This window comes from Berghia stephanieae, chromosome 6 (genome assembly GCF_034508935.2).
Source record: "Berghia stephanieae isolate SIO BIC M18660-M18661 chromosome 6, UCSD_Bste_1.3, whole genome shotgun sequence".
NCBI classification, from domain to species: Eukaryota; Metazoa; Mollusca; class Gastropoda; order Nudibranchia; family Aeolidiidae; genus Berghia; species Berghia stephanieae.
Genome location: NC_088365.1, coordinates 15,668,569 through 15,676,068, shown reverse-complemented (window position 1 = coordinate 15,676,068; position 7,500 = coordinate 15,668,569). Strand labels below are relative to the sequence as shown.

Genomic DNA, 7,500 nt, shown 5'->3' with positions numbered 1-7,500 from the left:
TTGAAATTATGATTTTAGGATTAGGGATAGAATTCGTTTTTTTTTTTTTCTTTTTACAAACAAAAAAAAAAAAAGGGGGGGGGGAGGGTTGGTGTATTTATTTATTTATTTATTTATGTATTTATGTGTTTTCAAAAAGTATTATTTTAATTTGTTGTCTGAGAAAAGTTGAATTTCGTGCTTTATCAACCATTCATAACACAACCCACTGAGTTCCGATTGCTGCATAAACATCGGTGACCAGCTACAAAGCAGTCTTACCGGAGCGAAATTCGAACTACTCACCTTTGTCTAGCTGTGTCTACGTGTGTGTACGTGCGTGTGCGCGTGTGTGTGTGTGTGTGTGTGTGTGTGTGTGTGTGGTATTTGTGTGCTTAGTAATGGTCACTCGATAGTCTATGACGTAAACGCTTTTGTTGTCGTGTGGCTGAAATAGCGTGTTTGGTCGCTATCATTATTAATATTCTGTTGTTGTTATGGTCACTGGTGTTGATGTTGTTCTCTCTCTCTCTCTCTCTCTCTCTCTCTCTCTCTCCTCTCTCTCTCTCTCTCTCTCTCTCTCTCTCTCTCTCTCTGATAATTTGAATAATGCACGCTTTATTTTTCTCCCTTTTCTAAAAGAAACTTAAAGCGCTTAGAGTATGGCGTTGCCGTGGGCTATTTTAAATGTAATCGTTTATATCTTATCTATCTTTATCTATCCATCCATCCATCCATCTTTCTCCCCATCTTTCCAACCATTTATCCACCTATCCATCCATTGATCAGAGCGGACACTCAACTATTTAAGTTTGTGCGACACACACAAACTCTCTCTCTCTCTCTCTCTCTCTCTCTCTCTCTCTCTCTCTCTCTCTCTCTCTCTCTCTCTCTCTTAATAATCCATTTTAGCCATTGAGTAATATGTTTGTCACAACATTATTACTGAAGTACCATAATAACAACCATTTGTTATAGTAATGTGTGTGTGTATGTGTGTGTGTGTGTAAGTGTGTCATATGATGGTGAACATTGGTCACACCTCCATTGTTTTCCACGATCCCTTGATAAATATTTTGTCATCCCTATCTCGAAAGAATGGCTGCACTTATAAACAACGCTGGACTCCGTGTATTGAGTAAAATGCTGATTAGCTCATGGTAAGAAGGGACCTTGGCTGTGGACAAACATATTAACGAATTCCATAATTGCTCTGACAAAGAACAGTTTTTCATATCGGTATTCATTTTCTTTACAACTATCTGTTGATAAAATGGGCCTTAACTTGTCGAAAAAGTCTCCGAGCTGAGACTTTTTCAATCGAAGCCTCGGGTTTGAGACTTTTTAGCCAGTCAGCAGTCATTTTAGTGGGTCGATATTTGATGTAAAGAGTGTCCAGTCACATTGAGAGAAATATGATTTGTCACAGTAAAATGAATTGACCATTTGACCCTGTTCCTTTCTTGCTGTGTGTGTGGTTGGTTGGTTGACTTGTTCTTGGTTCTGCTATTTTTATTTCCAATGTTGTTGCTGCTGCTGCTGCTGCTGCTGCTATTGCTTTCATCACAAAAATAACAATAATTAATGTGGCCCTGCTGCGAGGGCCTGTGTGTTTGGTCAACAGGGTGTGATAATAATGTAGGGTACACACATTGGTCGTAATAGCGGACTGGCCGGCGTTTGTTGTTGACACAGCAAGAAGCAGTGGGCGGCCAATGTGGTTGGCTGGCTGTCGGTTGGTTTGTTGTTTGTGTCCAGTTTGAAGGCCAGGCCAGGCCCTCCCCTTTGTTTACCGATTGTTGTTGTTACTGGCTTACGTCACGTGATTTCAGTGGTTGGTTGTTGGCATGGCGTTTTGTTGTTGTTCTTCACGTTCCGTTGATGTCGTGACCAAAGAGATAAAGAGGAGGTGAATATTTATTACAGCGATGGTTTGATTTGATGATGGTTGGTTGGGGTGGTGAAACAGGTTGATATTTTTGCTGTTCTTGTTTTGTTTGTTTGTTTGTTTTTAATTTGTTATTGCTGCTGGCTTGTTTGTTAGTTTTTCATTTGTTTGTTCTCTTTTGTTTTTGTTGTTTTTTCTTTAACAGGTGGGGGGGGGGGGGGGGGGGGGGGAAGGGGGGGGACGGGGTGAGTGTGGGGGGTGATTTGAAAGTCCTATTTGAGTCGCGTCTGATTCTGATTCAATGATGTCGTTGTTTATCGTGTCTTCTTCTTTTTTCTATTTTTACACACGTATTTCGATAGTTGCGGTTATTATCACTGGTGAAAACAAGCAAAAAGAAAAAGAAAGAAAACAATATCCGGTTGGCATCGCTCTCTTTATTTTTTTTTTTCTTTCATTTTTTATGTCACTTTGAGACCATTTTAGTGTGACTAATATTATAAATAGTTAATCAAGGTGCTTTGTCCAGTACGGCAGTACAGCTGTCTTTCTGTTGTTTTCATTTTGTCACACACTTGATATGTATTTCTGACTTGTGACATACTGTCCATACAAATAATCCCCTCTTTTCACACCCCCCCCCCCCCCCAACCCCCCCCACTATCCCTTTTTTTTTTTTTTGTAAAACTGACCGAGCCCATTAATTTCTCTGACCAAATAACCAACAAGACACGCCCTATCACGCACCGTGTTTTGTCGTATGTACTTACTTCATCATTATTTTGTATTATACATCAAAATATCAAATGTCCAACCAGCCAGCCATCTTACCTTCCACTCCAAAACGCTAGTTTTTTGGGGGGATTTTTCACTTCAAAATATCGATGAATTGAATTGTCAGGAACTCGTCGAAAATTCCGTAAAATCTGAGACTTTAAAAAATTGCTCGAAGTTAAATTATATTAAATAATATAACATCGTGATCGACTGGTATTTTAAATACAAGCAAAAAAAAAAACAAAATCCAGAGTCAAAATTCTAAAAGGTGTTTTGTCATTGTGTGTCAGAATTGTCGTACCAAAACACCAAACAAGGCCATCTTGCTACATTTGTTTACAACCATCACCTTTTATATTCTCATGACAGCCAACGCCACTTGTTCATCATCATCATCATCATCATCATCATTCATCATCATCATCATCATCATCATCATCATCATCATCATCATAGTCATCATCATCATCATAGTCATCATCATCATCATCATCATCATCATCATCATCATCATCATCATCATCATTATCATCATCATCATCATCACCACCACCATCATCATTATCACCACCATCATCATCATTATCATCATCATCACCATCATCATCATCATTATCACCACCATCATCATCATTATCATCATCATCATCATCATCATCATCATCATCATCATCATCACCACCACCATCATCATTATCACCACCACCATCATCATTATCACCCACCATCATCATCATCATCATCAACATCATCATATCATCATCATCATCACCACCACCACCATCATCATTATCACCACCATCATCATCATTATCATCATCATCACCATCATCATCATCATCCTCATGGCTTCAACCATAATCTACCATCCATCACCCACCACTTCTATTCAATGTTTCAAAAAATAGTTGTCGTGATAAATCATTGTGCTTTTTTAATTAATTAAGAATAATAAGAAATAAGAAGAATAAAACTTGGGTCGAATCAAGCGGGGAACTGCAAAAATTGGATTATGCTAAAATTAGGCCAAATTATTTTTTTTCGCTGATTAACAGAGGGGGGGGGGGGGGGGATACCAAGGAATTATACGGCTTATGACAGCAATAATAATAATAATAATAAAAATAATAATAATATAATAATAATAATAATAATAATAATAATATAATAATAATAATAATAATATATATAATAATAATAATAATAATAATAATAATAATACAGCTGCGGTTAGTATTAGTAGTAGTAGTACAAGTAGTAGTAGTAGTAGTAGCAGTAGTAGCAGCAGCAGTAGTAGTCGTAGTAGTAGTAGTAGTAGTAGTAGTAGTAGTAGTAGTAGTAGTAGTAGTAGTAGTAGTAGAGGAGGAGGAGGAGGAGGAGGATTATCCCCTATGTATTATCTAGTTAAGCAGATTATATTTTTCCTCACCGTGTCCCTTCGTCATTTTGTAATGGATCGAGTTCTTGTACAAAGGGAGATAATCAAATTAATTCACATCTTCACTTAAACGGAAGTTCAAAATTTTAAAAGTAAAAGTAGATAATGAAAGAACCAACAGATCAATGGAGAAAATAACAGACCTAAAGGAAAGAAAAAGAAAACACACACACACAAAAACACCTCAATTCCCCCCCCCCCCCCCCCCCAATAAATAATAATTATAAATAAAATAAAATTCCCTTTATTCATCCCATATGGGAAATATGTCTCTAGGGTCTACTCCAAGGGAAGACTGGAATAGGCGCCAGCCGCAGTGCAGCGCCGCAAATTGAGCTAAGGCGAGGTGACTTGCTCAAGAACACCCCGCGCAGCGGCAGGTGTTCGAACTCGGTACCTTTCGTTTTCCGTACCGCTGAGCCAGGCTGCCACTTATAAATAATTTTCCTTGATTTATCGATTTCAGTGTTGGAGTAACCGTGATATACCGGTATTTCTCAACTTCCATAATCATTCATCCTTTAGTTTTTGTTCCGATCCTTACTCTCATTAGAGTAGCACACTGCCCGCGGCCAGGTCAAATAACTCTGCCCGAGTTGTTCTCTCACACTCTCTATTTACATTTATTGTGCAACCATTTTATTGGGTCCGTAAATTTTAAACAAACAAAATAAAATAGCCAATGTTGATTGAATCTTTATTATCATTATTATTATTATTATTATTGGTTGTGCGCGTGCGCGCCCGGTGTGTGTGTGTGGGGGGGGGGGGGGAGGAAGGGTGTGTGTGTGTGTGGGGGGTGTATGGAGGGGGTTATGATAGAATGAGAGAGAGGGAGTGTGTGTGTGTGTGTGTGTGTGTGTGTGTGTGTGTGAGAGAGAGAGAGAGAGAGAGAGAGAGAGAGAGAGTTGTGTAAATGTTTGTTCTATTGTGCTCCTGTTTCTTTGTATTTTTTTTCTATTTTACAATCATTTTCTTTTTCATTTTTTGCAGTTATTGTCCTACCCCTCCTTTTCTTTTTTCTTCTTCTTCTTTTTTTTTTTTAATATCATTCATTTTTAGTTGTTTATTGTTGTATTGTTTGTGGGTTTTTTTTTTTTTTTTTTTTTTTTGGTTTTCTTTTTTTCTCCTTTTCCCCATTTTTACACCACCCCCCCCCCCCCCCCCCCCCCCCCCCACAAACACATACACACACACACACACACACACACAAACACAACACATCATCGTATTAGGTACTATGTCTCTTTGTCTGTCTGTCTATCTATCTGCCTGCCTGCCATACTGTCTGTCTGTCCGCTTGGCTGTTAATTTATATTGAACATCGGCATGCATTACTATAGTGTGTGTGTGTGTGTGTGTGTGTGTGTGTGTGTGTGTGTGTGTGTGTGTACGTGTGTGTTTGTGTGTATATGTTCGTGTGTAGCGGGCAGCAGTTTATGTTTGTACGAATGTGTCCGTCCGTGACCGGCTAGTTTACACCCGTTGTTTACTTTAGTCAGAAATGGTCGGTTTTTGTTTAGTTTACATTGGAGCTCGGGTGCCCATGGCCTGGGCCAAGCTTAAAGTCAACACTGGTTCGGGTGGGTGTATATTTAGGGTTATGGGGAGGGGAGAAGGGGGAGGTGGAGAGCTAAAGGGGCGAGGGTGCGGGGGGGAGGGGGGTTGGAGGGAATTTTGGTTGTTATCTTGCCCTGGTTGGTCAGATAGAAAGCGAGTGGTGTATTATTTATAATATAAATTGTGTATGTTTTTTTTTGGTGGAATGTTTATCTGTCTTCCGAGAAATAATTATTGACAGTGATGATGTTGATGATGATGATGATGATAGTGATGATGATGATGATGATGATGATGATGATGATGATGATAACGATGGTGATGATGGTGATGATGAGGAATGAGATATTGTGTGTAAAGTGCCTTACCCAAATCCATGATGACAGGGGTGGGGTGGGGGTTTGAGATCACATTATCTGACATCTTACAATGTGATGATCATAATCAACTGCGCGTTACTTTTTTACAAGTACAAGACGAGGCATTTCCTTAATTTACGGATTCTATTCACAAACCTGCGAATTAAACAAATATAAAAATTGGTAATTTTTGGTAAATAAATATTACAGTCGCTGTAGTTAACTTTAAAAACCAACAATTTCCCCTCAGAAGGATTGAATTATTATTCGAAATCGTTAATATTATATATAGTCTGGCATCAACTTTTAGTATCAATACGTTTTAATTTTTAATGACTTCGAAATGCTCATGAGGTTCTGAAATTGGAACCAAAATTTCGTAATTCTTTGAATTTTCCTTAATTGGATTCAATAGTCTGATGTCACGTCGCCCAGCAACGGCGGCCATCGTGATTCTAAACAAAGAAAATCGGTACTTTTTATTCGTCATGCTGGCTAGAACTTTTCATATGTCGTCTTGTGATCAGAATGTGTAAAGTCAAAACATGATCAGATTTATAATGGGTTTTTTTTCCTCTGGATACACTTTTATGCTCGTCGGAGAAATATTTCATAAGGGCGTCCGCCATTGTTCCGATAGTTTAGAAGAGCCAGTTACTAAGTTACCATGCGTCAGTCATTACGAGGGAAGTGACGTTACGACTGTTGAAGCGTATTGTTAATAGGTCCTGCATTCCATATCGCTTGACTTTGTTACAACGTAAGAAATTTCGAACGCTGCCCCTCACGATTTAATAATTCGAGCCGCCACTGGAATGAGAACAACTTCAAAGTGTAATAAATATCTTATCACATTTCTGTACTTTGTGTGATATTATGATTGGGACTGTTTGGTTGGATGTTTGTGTGTTTGTGTGTTTGTGTATTGGTGTTTCCCCCGCCATTTCCATTAGTAGTACCTTTGCTCCCTGTCTGTTTGTGAGTGCGTTGTTTGTGTGTCTGTATGCCTGTTTGCGCTTCTTATCACGGCCCCCACCAACCACGACTTAATCGTTAATCTTTATCATGTACGTACGTAGGACTGTTGGATACAGCGCATAATGTTAATAATAATAATATATCTCTTACCAACAATGTATTATCTATCTTAACTTGTTGTTGTTGTTGTTGTTGTTGTTTTCGTCGTCGTCGTCGTCGTTGTTGTTGTTGTAGGTAGTGGTGACGCTGGTGATGGTGTCGCTGCTACCGATTTTATCGTTGGTTTATTTATTTTTTGTTGTTGTTTTTTTTTTGTTTTTTTTGTTGTTGTTTTTTTTTTGGGTTTTTTTTGTTTTGTTTTTGTTTTTGTTTTTTGTTGTTTTTTTTAAGTTGGTGTTACTGTTCTTGTTTTCATTGTTTTTTTAAAAATAGTTTATTCCATTTCTGTATTTCAAGTTTCACCCTACCTTTCACCCTACCCCTCTCTCTCCTCTCTCTCTCTCTCTCTCTCTCTCTTCTCT

General features: G+C 38.4%; 1 protein-coding gene across 3 annotated transcripts in view; it reads right to left on the bottom strand.

Annotated features, from left to right (window-relative positions):
- The window catches only part of LOC144974565 (uncharacterized), a 166,690-nt gene that overhangs the window by 101,993 nt on the left and 57,197 nt on the right, over positions 1 to 7,500 (bottom strand). The gene's annotated exons all lie outside the window — the stretch shown is intronic.